Raw genomic sequence first — 14,322 nt, 5'->3', positions numbered from 1 at the left:
GACTTTGACCCCTCAGAGAATAAGGAGATTTTCCCCTTCTCCTGCACTAGAGATAAGTCAGCACTGCTGGCTGCATCAGATCTGCAGGTGAGACAGATTTGATCACCAATGGGATGGGAAGCCCCTTGGTGAACTGTTGCACATTAATGTTCATACTTGGAAAGATAATTTTCTGCTGCTAGCCGCTGCAAGTTCTCTTCATCTCAGCTGAAGTCTGCCAGAGTAAAATGAGAGAGGCCCATGGAACTCTGTAAACAGAAAAGTGCAATGAAAATAGGAGTCACTGTTCAGAAAAAGACAGGGATGTCAATTTTCCCGGCACTTGTCTCTCAGTGTATCAGCATCCCTTTCCCTGCAGAACATGCTTTCCTACCTCCTCACACCCTCGTCTCTTTTTTACCGACATTTCTTTTCACACCATGCTAATTCATGCTTTGCGTGCTTTTTTTCATCCTGCTGTGTGGCTGACAAACCTCAAAGTCGGTAGGTGGTCATGGAATTGTGCCCCAAATCCTGTAAGGGAAGTAGGTGCAGAGTTGACATGACTCAGGACAGAATCTTTCAGCACCAGTTCTTGGAGCTTCCAGATTGCAGAATGCACGTCCTATCGGCTGCTGAACCCACAAGGGTGCCTCATTTGGGCCCCAGGTGGGTGCATAGGCCAGACAGCACCTGTGTTCCATGAGGTGGGCTTCCTCCCGTACCCACAATCAACTGAGCCATGTCCGCAGGCTTGGCAGCCTAAACAGGGCAGGATGTTTCCAAACATAACCTGCCATTGAAGAAATCAGTTTTATTCTGTCTATACATTCTGTCATTGGCAGCCAGCCTCTCTGACTTCAGCTGATATACCACTGTGGCAGGAAGCCAGGCCAGGCTCAGCCAGCTCAAAAGTCTGGCTGAGGTGTCTGTGCCTCTTAAACACCACCGGGAAGGAGCTTTCTGTGGGATTGCTCTTTTGTTAGTTGATAGAACAAACATTTTGTTTTCTAGCGTGATTTGGGTACCAATTCCAAGGTATAGATGTGTATTTTTAGGTCCTCTCATGTGACACTTGAATCCTCTTGTCATATGAGTCCATTTTCTTTTCTTACAACCACTGGTGAAATATTTTGCTCACAAAGCACTAAAATCTGATGCAACCTGTCCAGTGGACAACTTGAACGACGAGGATGGGATTCGAACCCATGCGTGCAGAGCACAATGGATTAGCAGTCCATCGCCTTAACCACTCGGCCACCTCGTCACATGCATTTGCCTTTTCTTTAATAGATAACTTAAAGAATAGACAGAAGAGCTATTTATTACTCCAGTCCCAGGAGAATAGAAGTCAGTGGTTGATCCGGGGACATAAAAGATTGAACAGCAAATTATTTAGACAGGATGTTCCTCTCAATACACAGAGTATTTCAAGTGCTTTCACCTTTTTGTAAATCTGTTCAGCATGCCTGTAAAAGTAATAGAGGGTATAAGCCTTTTTGCTTTCCATGGAAAATGCAGGAAAAGTTAAAGGGAGAGAGGAATAGAGAATCACTGACTTTGGCACAGCTGAAAATAGCTGTCCTCTGGGGTGATTTTCTCAAACTTTTCTGCGATATGGGGGGAGGGGTGTGCTTTTAAATATCCCCAGGCCCAGGTCACACCCGAGACCACTGAAGTCACAACTTCAGTAATTTGAACTTGTAGACAGCCGCAATGGGTGGTCAAGTCTGAGAACTATCATTCTGTTAACCTTTCAGGGGACTGATCTCTCTTTATACTTGAGTGTTTGGAGGATATGACACCTCACATTGGCATCTGGTTTGGGGCTTGGAGGAAGAGTGGGAAGCTGGCGGTGGAGAAGAGAAGGATTCCGTGGCAGCCCAGCAGGTACAGCAGCATGGGCACCCCCGTGATGCTTTGTTTTGTAATCCAGCAACTCCAGAGTGTGCACACGCCACTTCCTGGAGCCCCTCATGGCTCTGCTCACATCACCTCCTGTGGGAAGTCTCTAAGCTGCTGTTGGTGCCTAGGGACATGGGCCATATTTGATCACTTCTGCCTCATCCACCCATCCTTGTTCCCTAGAGATTGCTATGGGGAACAAGGACTGCATCTTTGCTCTGGATCCTAAAACATATCTGATGTTTTTTAAAAATGTTTTTAAGGGAGTTGGTAGATGAATTAATTGAGTGATATAAATACTCACCTGGCTTGTTATCAATTCATTTCAATTCAGTATATATTATTAAATTTCTTTGATGAACCTGACCCCCTGGTGTAGACTCAGGTTTTTTTGTTTTTTTTTTGTTTGTTTGTTTGTTTTTTGTTTTTGTTTTTGTTTTTTTTTTAAGTAGGCTCCACACCCAGCGTGGATCCCAATGCAGGGCTTGAACTCATGACCCTGAGATCAAGACCTGAGCTGAGATCAAGAATCAGGCACTTAACCAACTGAGCCACCCAGGTGCCCTGCTATAATTCTAAGGAAGAGAGAGCCCCTGCAAATCTTTGGTACACACAGTTTTCCCTGAGGACCCCTCCACAGCCTAGCTCCTCTGTCCTGTGACATGCATGTTAATTTCCCATTCGTCCTTCAGTTTTTCTCACACTGCCCCCCACCCCTGCCCTTCTCCACTGAAGGCTTTGGATACAGAGAGGAAAAGTGTGTTTAGGATTGAACCGGCTCCTGCAAATGGGTGCTGAAAGCTGTGCTTATTTTAGCACATGTGTTTTACACCAGGGCTACCTTTAGGAGTCTCTCTCCAACTGGCTGGGATGGGAGTACTTATTCAGAGAGGAATAGAATTTAATATGAACATTCCTTGCCCTCCCTCCCCCCCCTCAAAAAATTAACTGACACTGAAGGCGAAAGCCTGGTCTCAGATTGTCTATAAAACCAGCTGTTCCAATATCTGAATTCACAGAACTGCCCTCCAGTTAATTTGGAGATTGGATTGAAAACATGTTCCAAGTTTTGCCCTAAATCAGTCAGCCAACAGGTATTTCTGGGCCCTTCATACAGGCTTACTGTACACTTAGGTTTCATTTCTCTGGAGCCAAAAGAGGTGAAATCTGCAGAACTAATCCAGGGGTTACAACAAAATGAGCAGTTTGGTATGACCCCTTCCCCATATAGACTGCGGGCACCTTCTCCTCCTGCAGGATACATGCACTGTCTTTCCCTAACAGAACTTTGCACTTGTAGGTGCTTTCTTTGGCAATAGACAAATTTTTATTTGATAAAGAATTGCCAAAAGGTCTTGTTACAGAGTTGCTACTTGGAGTCCACATGGGAATCAAAGATTCACCTGACCATGACTTTGAAGGAAATGCCTTTGTCTAAAATCTTCGAATATCATTTATGCCCTGACCTAACCATCAGCAGAGATTTCCAAAAAGCTAAATGTCACAAACTCTAAGATATAGGAAGTAGAATCTTGTTACCAAAGACGTGTGTTTAATTTTGTCTTATTTCCCATAATGAGGAGAAAATCACCTAATGTTATGTAAAGACTCCCCTATCTTATTACAGATCTTAAAGCCTGTCTTAAAATGGCCCCTCCAGCAAATTCCAAGTCAGGGATGAAAGCAGTGGGGGGTGGGTGACCTGAAGTGTGATGAACTGGCATATAATAAATATTGAATTTCTAAGAAAATTGACCAATTGAAAGTGCAATAGGTCATTTAAAAAATAGTGATATAACTTAAAGGCTAAATGACCATGCTACATTTCAACAACGTATATACAACATGTGTGTAATATGAGTCATTAACATAGTTGTGGTTTCTGCAAAGTTTATGTGGAAAAACTCCAGAACGCTTGATGCTTAGCTGATCCACCACGGAGAGCCCTCTGAAGAACTGGGTGAGCCATGTAGCAAGTGCCCACAGTGTAGGTGATTCAAACACAGTCAGGGTGTCCTTAGCAATTTTGTCTTATACTAATCGCCTTGTAATGACTTTTATTGGCTTAACAATTGTGTGAGTGTATCTCAAAGTTTAGGCATAGTGTTTTTTTAAATGCATGGTTTGTTTCAATGCTTATGAACCATAATTAGAAATAATATATGGTGTTGTATTTTGCTTTCTTTACTAGTCTCTTTTGTTTTCTGAAATGTAAGCTGGGCCCATATGAACAAAATGGGACAATTTTCTGGGTGGAGCATCATGGTGACCACAACAAAAAAGGACCCACAGGATAGTTTTTGGATCATTAAATTCTAATTTTTTAATGTTTATTTTATTTTTGAGAGAGACAGAAACAGAGCATGAGCAGAGGGAGACACAGAATCCAAAAGCAGGCTCCAGGCTCTGAGCTGTCAGCACAAAGCCCAACACAGGGCTCGAACTCACAAGCTGGAAGATCATGACCTGAGCCAAAGTCAGATGCCCAACTGACTGAGCCACCCAGGCACCCTAGATTATTAAATTCTAATGTAAATGATGCTGTCTGCAACCTTCTGTTCCAGCACTGAGAGTCCCCCTTGGATATGTAGCAAGTAGGCAGTACTCTAGCATGTACCCAACCTTGGTAAAATAAATTTTCCCCTTAAAATAGTATGCATATCTCATCATACATATTCATTAGCTTCTAACTATTTGGTGAAATACAACTTAAAAATACTGTAATATCTCCAAAGTAAAAAGAAAATATTTTTTTCATTTGAGAAAAGCAAACAAAGCAATCTTTTCCTTAATCCCTTTAAAATTTCTCAGTAATTTATATTTTTGAGGATCCATTTCCTTCTAGATTTTTAAAATAATGTAAGTATTTATGCAGCTACTGAGATATGCTAAATTGAATATGTATTACATTTGCATTTCTTTTTTGGTGTTTCTGAGCTCACTTTATGGACAACATAATTTTGGGAGACTGACAAACTACATGAAAAAATACTTTTCAAATGTATTCTATTTGACTTACTTAATAAATGATTAATAATAAATTATATGATAGCAAATTACTTAATCAATGTTTTTTGATATAAACAACAACCAAAGAAGATATTGACTATCTCCTATATGTGCCTAATCTATTTAGGGTTAATGTAATTTTTTGTAACCAAATTCTGCAGGTTTGGTTCCCAAAGCCATGTTTTAAATTTCCTTTCCTACGTCCCAAAGTCCATGTTAGAGTTCTGGCTGCAAATGCACCAACAAAGCACTGCGTTGTATGTCTTAGAGCAAACATTGAAACGCCAGAAGAAAGTTATTTAGAACCACTTAGTAATCTTGAAAACAATGAAATATAAGAAGTATCCAAAGTATTTCTATTTCTCTAGTAAAAGAATGTTACAGAGTGAGCAGTGATTCTGAATCATCACCAGTTCAATTAACGTTTCTATCTCCTTATGTTTGAGAATTGCTTTCCTTCCTAGGTCTTAAAAAGCTGTATGAAATAAAATGTATCTTTGTCAAGGTAATACTTTACATTGTGGTTTTTGAAGCCACGTTTCAAATGTTGTGGAAGGGTGACTGGAGGAGAAAGAGAGTGACACAAAATAAAGATGTCACTTCCCTGGGAAAAGAATAACAATTGCCCCTATGATTTTAGCTGTGAACGCATTTTAAAAGGGGACCTTAAAACTGAAACAGGCTTGTTTCCGATTCTGTGTCTCCCTCTCTCTCTGCCCCTCCCCCGTTCATGCTCTGTCTCTCTCTGTCCCAAAAATATAAATAAATGTTGAAAAAAAAAATTTAAAAAAAACTGAAACAGGCTTTCTGAGTTTGGAACCGTGTGTGTCCATCTGGGGCTGTGTTGACCAGTTTTCCATTTTGATGTGTAAACAGAGGCGCGGAGTTTCATCAGTTAAGGGACTGGGTCCTCCCTCCACCGCTCACCAGCCTTGCCCAAGACACAGTCTTCAGAAAACAGAAAAGTAGCCCAGGCTGGCTAATGCTCGGGCATCTCAAAGACAGTTGGGGGCACATCCTGCTTTTTTCCCTTATTACATGTCCTACATTTCCAGGTGGATGAAGTTCAACCTTTTATTTATTTCAGGAGAGAGGTATCAGAATCATAACAAATAGAAAGAACTTCCCTACACCTGCCTGGCATGAAGAAATGATCTATGGAGAATTCCCTGTGTTTCATTTTCTTTTGCTTTAAGAACTGAGCCCCCTCACCACCCCTGCCAAGGAATGTACTAAGTGAACTAATTGTTGCATTATTTTTCTTGGAGTGATTTTTCTGTTTTATTAGTTTCTCCACTTCACATCACTAGTGATTTCTTCACCCCAGCATCTGAAATGCTGCAGTTCGATAAAATAAGTAAATTAATAAAGTCTAAAGTGCTTCCAAGCTGGGCAGACACCTTTTTTGTATGCTGTGATTTTACTGGTCTTCCCAGCTGATATTTATAACTCAGCCATATGTGGTTATAAAGATTTATTATGAGCCTGTGGAATAAGTCCTGTTAATGTGTACAGTAAACGTCCAAGTTTTGACTCTGTAAGCCTTGGGGATTTCTAATAAGATGAAGCCATTTTGATCGCCAGCCAAGCAGTGTGCAGTTGGAGTGAGGCCTCGGATTGACAAAGGGCTTAGCTATGCACCCTAGACTATGCTCACCCTGTGTGTGGGTTTGCTAAAAATGTTTGCAGAACTCAGGTAGGTATTTTTCTTCTTCATCACCATCCTCATCTGAGAAGAGTTGAAGTCGGACAATCTGTTGACTAAAAGTTGGAAATGGAAAATTTTAAAAGATAAATAAAGGCCAAACTAAAAAGGCAGGGCAGAGCCATCCGGGAGTACAGTGAATAGGGCATCTGTATCTGATTCCCCCCACCCTTGTCCAGCTAATGGATGGTTACTTTGAGTTCATCAGGAGAGAGAAAACTGCAGGTACCAGCTGGTATTAACCCCACAGACTCCCCTTCCATGGTCAGTGGAAAAGAAGGAGGACTGGGGACCTCTCCGTTTATGCCTTTCCTTCATTTTTTGAAACTTCTCGTGCCCTTAATATATATGTATGTTTTACAGGGGCACCTGGGTGGCTCAGTCAGCTGAGCATCTGACTTCGGTTCAGGTCATCATCTCACGAATCATGACTTCAAGCCCCACATTGGGCTCTATGCTGACAGCTCAGAGCCTAGAGCCTGCTTTGGATTCTGTCTCTCCCTCTCTCTCTGCCCCTCCCCTACTTGTACTCTGTCTGCTCGTGTCTCTCTAAAATAAACATTAAATTAAAAAAATATATATGTGTGTGTGTATATACATACACTCACATATGTTTTCCAAGGAAATTCTTGCCATTTGGGGGAGGAGAAGGGTTTCAAAATAAAACAACAGAGTGAGACAGTGTCAGAAAGTGTTCAGCAATGTTTCTCAAGCTTGACTGTATTAAAATCACCTGGGGAGTGCTTTAAAGATACTACAAAGTTTGGTTTATTCTCCTAGAATGCTACCTGGGCATTTCACTGTTCTTAGAAGATCCCCCAGGTGATTCCAAAGTGAAACCCTAGGCATTTTTTTTTTCTTAGAAGATTCCCAAATGATTCTAATGTGAAACCTAGGTCACAACCCACTGGTTTAAACCCTAATTCTACATGACTTTTCATAGAAGTCTTCAAAATAAGCAATATTTGTCTATTTCCAGAGCTTCACAATCTCTGAAAATAGCCTGAGGGGCAGTATTTGTTAACATGGAAGAGTTTAGGTTCTGAAAAAAATATCTGACCAAAGAAAAACAATCCCATGAGAGAAAGGATAGGACCCGAGCTTGCCTGAGAGGATGTCTTGAAGTTTCCGATGGTGTAAAATTTCTGCACAGCACCATTTCCCCTTTATACATCCCCTCGTCAGGTGCCGATAAAGTTCTAGATCTTTCCCCAGTTTAAATATATGTTTGAATTGCTCCCCCCAACCTTTTTTCTAGCAGATCTGTGAAGTGCCATATTAGATTATGCCTAATTAATTAATCCCCAAATATCTGTAGATGATGATTTGATATATAGTTCTTTCCATTATCATCAACATTATAAGATGATTTTGATATTTATCCTAAACAAGTGAGGAATATACAATTTCAGGTACTCAGTAATCCTAGACTGACAGTACATAAATTCTTAGTGGCTCCCTTCAGTATACTTCTCCTTTTTAAAAATTTTTTTAATGTCTATTTATTTTTGAGAGAGACAAAGGCAGAATGCAAGTGGGCTAGGGGCAGAGAGAGAGGGAGACACAGAATCCGAAGCAGGCTCCAGGCTCTGAGCTGTCAGCACAGAGCCCGACGTGGGGCTCGAACTCATGAGCTGTGAGATCATGACCTGAGCCGAAGTCGGACACTCAACCAACTGAGCCACTCAGGCGCCCCTAGTATACTTCCGACCAAACAACATTCTTCTCTGATGGCTATCCATCCCTTAAATAGGCAGGGAGCTCTGGAACTTAGAGGTCCTTTTCCGATTGGACAATGTACTCTGTCCTGTCAAATTCCTTTCCAAAACATGTCTGAAATCCATCCATCCTCCCCATTTCCAGTGCTACCACCACCTATCCCAGCCACTGTTGTTTCCCGAGTTAGTTACCGCAAGCTTCTCCTTTATCCTTCTCCAAATCCAGTTTCTGCATGAGCTATCACCCACCTCACACTGGCCTCCACTCAAAGCCTCTCAATGCCTGTCCACTGCACTCAATATAAAACCCAAACTCCTCACCTGCCATGGGCACTGTTGGGTCTTCTCAGTCCCACTTGACAGGCTCTCTGACCTCACTCACTGTGTATGTCCAGCTGCTTGGCCAGCCCAGACTGTTTACCACTGGGAGCCATCACCGTGCTGTTCCTTCCACCAGGCATGTTTTCTGCCTGTTACAGCCTCCAAGTCTCCAAGTAACTGGAATCTCTTCAAAAAGCCTCTGTGACTACTCTGTTTAATGCAGTCCATCCTTTTATTGGTTTCTCCCTCAGCCTACGATTCACTCTTTCATAACACTTAAAATTTGCAGTAATCTTTTTCATTTTGTCTATTTAACTGTTCTATGCCTATCTCCTCCGCTAAAAGAGAAGTCCTTTGATGGTATGGACGAGGCATTTGCCATTTTATTCACAGTGTCTGGAATGTGCCTGACATATATTGAGCACTCACACAATATTTATTAAATGCTGGCAGAAATAAAAGGAAATAATCTCTCTTCTTTCCTGTCTTTTAACTTACCAGTCTTGATTCTGCTCTTAGTGCAGTTGAGATGGAATCCAGGTGGCAACGTCCACTTACCTTCTTCTGGAGGCAGCTCAGGGCCGTTCTTAAATCTTAATGTGTGGGCTTGGGAGCTAGGGATGCTCAGTAGACACATACTGAGCTCTATATGCCATGCATCATGCTAGACATTTTACTCTTTAGTGCTTACAATACAGTGAATCAGGAACTGATTCTTCCCATTCTATAGGTTAATCTGTACACTGGGGCTCAAAAAGGAGCCTAAGGTGACTTGCCTGAGGTCGCCTAACTGATATGTGTTGGAAACAAGTGTTTTGACATCAGATATTCCAAGCTAACCCTTTTCTCCATCCTCCTCAGGAGACAGTATAGTTCTATGAGTCTATTTTGCAAAATTGGCTAGGATGACAACACCAAATTTTAATTGGTGGTTACGTTAACAATGCTAGTTACCCTAAATCTTTCCAATCTTGCACTTGCACAGTTGCATCCTTTTAAACTAAAATAGAGAGTATTATATTTATTTCTCTTGAATAGCATCACATTTATTTCAGTGAATCACTCCTCAAGTTCTTTTAAATATCATAAATGTTTAGACTGGAATGGATATAAATTCTGGAGCCAGACAGGCCTGGCTTCAAACCCTGTTACACAGTGAAGGGGTGCATAATCTCACACAGGTTACTTAACTTTCTTGAACATTGGTTTCCTCCTTAGTAAAACGAGAGCACCAAGGGATAGCTTTGTGTGAGGGCTAAAAAGATGGCATCTGTAAAGTACATGGCCATGCACTTTACGTGCAGGCCCTGTGTCAATGTCAGCTCCTGCCCTTTGACCTGTGCATCAGCTAGCTCTTCCAGCTGTGTTATCTGAGCTCTGCAAACAGTAGACTCTTGTGCTACAGATTTTAAGTCATCCATCAAGTAAACTGCTCCCAGAGGCAACAGGCTTTTAAAGGGAAGCTGTCTCTTCCCCTATACACCACCCTTCATCTCAGGGATAAACCCACACGTACTTGTGATCAGAATTGCCTTGATTTGCACAACATGTGCAACATTACCCTATGGAAGCTGGCAGTTTTTTTTTTTTTTCTCTTGGCGGTGTTAATGGCATTACACTCTATCTTAAGCCTTTCGAACATCTGAATAAATGTTGGTGTGGAGTATGGTAAAATGAATTCTGAAAATGAATGTGTCCATCAGTATTAATAGTAAATTCAAACCCAGAAGAAGTGAAAAATTTGTAAACTCACTTTCCATGTCCAGAAGTGATTTCATGCCTAGGACAGTCATCTGCATATTGATCCTGCCTCAGAGAAGCACAAAAACGTCTCTTACCTGGAAAGGCTCCCCAATAGTTTGCCCACTCTTTCTAAACTTTAACAGGATGTGATAATTACTCAAGAATAAGATCATAACCTTAGGAGGCTATGCCATTTGCACTATATAATCTGCCTGATTAATTCATAGTTACCATTGCCTAACTGAAGTCAGGATAGATAAGCCTTGATGAAAGAGAAAAAGTCATCCTAGGAGAAAGGCGATCAATGAATCAAAAAGGCAAGGGAAAAAAAGTCTGGACTTGAAAAATGGAATAAGTCTGAGTAAGATAGGATGGCAAAGAAGGGGCTATGGGAGCATTCAGTGATGAAGAACCAGGGGAAGAAGGAGTCAGGGAGCATGGTGGACCAGGGTCCAGGCTAAGAGAGGGGAGGGGAGACTCAAAGCTAAGTGTTGGTTGGGACCCATGAGGGGTCTAACACATGGCTGGGGGGAATGTAAGTTCATGCAACCACTTTGGAGGCCACTTTGAAAAGTATCTACTTACACTGAACATAGGCATACTCCAGAACATAGCAGTTCCACTCCTGAATATGTTTCTAGCAGAAACCAGTACAAATGTTCACTAAAAGACAGATACAAGGTGCTCAAAGCAGCACTGTTTGTAATAGTTCTGTCAGTTTATTAGGGCAGTTGTAATAAAGTACCTGAGACTGGATGGCTTAAACAGCAGAGAGCTGTTTTGTCCTAATTCCGGAGGCTTCTAGAAGTCTGAGATCAATGTGTTGGCACAGATGGTTCCTTCTGAGGCCTCTCTCCTTGCCTGTAAATGGCAGTCTTCTCCCCATGTCTTCTTGTGGCTTTCCTTCTGTATGTGTCTGTGTCCTCTTTTTGTAAAGAGGTAGTCGTATTGGATTTGGGCCCACCCTAATGACTTTATTTTACCTTAATTACCCATTTAAAGTCCTTATCTCAAAAAAAAAAAAGTCACGCTGGGATTTAGGGTCAATATGTGAATTTGGGGGGCACAGTGTTGGGGACACAATTCAGCCAAGTTCCAAACTGAAGCAACCCAAATATCCAACAACAATAGAATAAAGATACATATTCACACAATAGAACACTACAGCACATTGAGGATGAATGCATTACAATTATAGGCAACAATTTAGTTGACTCACAAAAGTTTGGTTGCAAAAGAAATGCTTAAGGAGAGGAATCAGACACAAAAAGTATACGCTGTGTGCTTCTGTGTAGATTAAGTCTAGACAGGCAGAAGTAATCTTCAGAACTTAGAAGTCAGACCTAGGGGGAGCTGAGATGCTGGCATAGTCGGAGGACCTTAGAAGTCAGAACAGCTGTTGCTTGAGAGGTCGGGGGGGGGAGCCTGACTGGGAAAGAGAAGAAGACCACTTCAGGTGTGCTGATATCTCTGTTTTGAGCCAGGTGTAGAATACACAGATGTGTTCATTTTGGGAAGAAGTTTCAAGCCACACAACACTTCCAATTTGTGCCATTTTCGGCATGATTACACCTTAGCAAAATGGGTAGACAGGCAAAACAACCACTTCCAAGGTGGTCAAGGAAATCATTCAAAGTGGGTTTTATTCTCCAAATTGGGATCTTCCAAAAGGGCAGGTGTCTGTCCTAATGTAAAGACCTTTTGTGAGAGTCTTCCTAAATCCAAGACACTTCCTTAACACGTTATGGGACATCAAGAAGAGAGGCATAGAAGGCCATTAGCAAAGGACAAAACACAAGACTGAAATGACTTCTCAAAGTGGTACTAAATGTTAAAGAGTGAAGCAAAGCACTGAATATTGTGAAGGAAAATCATTTTGGATGTGGGATTCTGTGTTGAGGAAAACTAACAGGCAAGGAAAATGAAATTAGCCATGAGAATCTCCCTTTATCTGACACACAACTTTCTTAAGAAATAGGGGCGCCTGGGTGACTCAGTCGGTTAAGTGTCAGACTTCAGCTCAGGTCATGATCTCACAGTTCGTGAGTTTGAGCCCTGCGTCAGGCTCTGTGCTGACAGCTCAAAACCTGGAGCCTCCTTCAGATTCTCTGTCTCCCTCTCTCTCTGCCCCTCCCCTGCTTGTGTTCTGTCTCTCTCTCTTCCCCTGTCTCAAAAATAAATACACAATAAGTAAAAAAATTTTTAAAAAGTTGATAAAATGTACCCCAGCAAAATAAAGGAGAAATGTGGGAAATAGTAGAAATAGTGGACTCTAGCAGAGGAGAGTGAAGTCATAGGATTGCAGCTGGGCTGGACACCTGGGGGAAATCTTTCCAGGTTGTGTTCGAAGGATACAAGCTCTGGGAGGAAGCATCTCAGTTACAGAAGGTATTAGAAAAACAACATGTAATGGACTCTCTGAGAAGGTGAGATGATAGAGCAACTTAAAAATATGATGGACACATGACTCTTTTGTCAACAAGAAGCATGAAAAGCAATGAAAAACTCTAGGAAAAAACAAACAGAAATCAAATAAAGTCATGTTCTAAGTGGAAGCAAATTAAAAAGTGGCATGATTTTAAACAACCAGTAGAATGTAAGAAAAAATCAGTCTCCAGTTGAAAACTGATCCAAAAAAACATTTGGCTTTGATCTTAGAACAAATTTTACTCAACTGGCATTGGACCCATGTTAAAGAAATTGCAATATTATAATCCTATCTGGTGTAGCAGCAAATGGTATATTTTTAAAGTCACAAAATGCATATTATACTTACTGGCTTTCCAATTATGGATCCAAACCATAAGCAAGTCATGCAAAGTTAATTGTTAGACAAAATAGGAGGCAAATGAAAATAACTATGATAATATGACATCAGAGAACTGATAGAAGTTCCAGTGGGGAGGTAGGGGTGGGGAGAGAGGTCAGGGAATAGCCTTTTTTTTTTTTTTTTTTTTTTTTTTTTTTTTTTTTTTTGCAGAGAAGCAGTATGTGTCAAGTTACTGATGTAAAATCATGGCTTAACTCACTAAAACTGAGGATAAAAACATAAGGATATTTTAAAAAGCTATAATGGAGCAAAAGAAAAAAACTAAAAGCTAAGACCATAACTGTCAAGTATTGTAAGGGAAAAGCAAAATAATATTTTGTATTTTACAATATGAGAGGTATCTTAGTACCTTTCATTTTGTATTCTACAAATATTATTTGTAAAACAAAAACAAAAACAAAAACAAAAACAAAAAAAAAAAAAACAAAAAAACCCAAGTATCCAAGTCAGAAGTAGGAACAAGAGAGGGTCACTTCCCTAGCAAAAGAAAGCATGTACAAAGACTCAGAGGCTAGAAATAGCTGAGAAGATGGGGAACAGGTCAGTAGGATAATACTTTACAACATGAGAGGTAAGGCTGAGGGACTCAATCTCAGAGAAAAGTCTTTGCCCGATTTGTGTACACTCCTACCTGCTCTACTTTGTTTTTTGTTTTTGGGTTTTTTTTTGCTATGTACCATCCTGAAATTGGAATTCGTTTTACGATTCCGGTCACCCCAGCAGTAGTAATGGTAGAATTGTCATTTCCTTCACATGCTCTTCTGAGTTTGTAGAATGAATACCTTTGGTTTGGAAGAAATTAGTCAAGGCAATAGTGGAATGTCCCTTTAAGAAAGGCTGTGTCTTAAACATTAAAAAAAAAAAAGGGGGGGGTGCACCTGGGTGGCTCAGTTGGTTGGGCATCGGACTTTGGCTCAGGTCATGATCTCGCAGTTCACAAGTTGGAGCCCTGCATCAGGCACTGTACTGACAGCTCAGAGCCTGGAGCCTCCTTCAGATTCTGTGTCTCCTTCTCATTCTGCCCCTCCCCGACTCATGCTCTGTCTCTCTCATAAATAAGTAAACATTAAAAAAAAAAAAAAAAAAGAAAGGCTGTGTCTTCAATGTATCGG

General features: G+C 41.0%; 1 non-coding gene across 1 annotated transcript; it reads right to left on the bottom strand.

The window, feature by feature from the left end:
* Nucleotides 1–1,164: 1,164 nt before the first annotated feature.
* Nucleotides 1,165–1,246, bottom strand: TRNAS-GCU (transfer RNA serine (anticodon GCU)). The gene has a single exon. It is a non-coding gene; the product is annotated as a tRNA-Ser (tRNA).
* Nucleotides 1,247–14,322: the final 13,076 nt, after the last annotated feature.

Source organism: Puma concolor, chromosome A3 (genome assembly GCF_028749965.1).
Source record: "Puma concolor isolate L17-30 chromosome A3, mPumCon1.1.hap2, whole genome shotgun sequence".
Lineage (NCBI taxonomy): Eukaryota > Metazoa > Chordata > Mammalia > Carnivora > Felidae > Puma > Puma concolor.
This window is presented reverse-complemented; position numbering and strand designations above follow the sequence as displayed.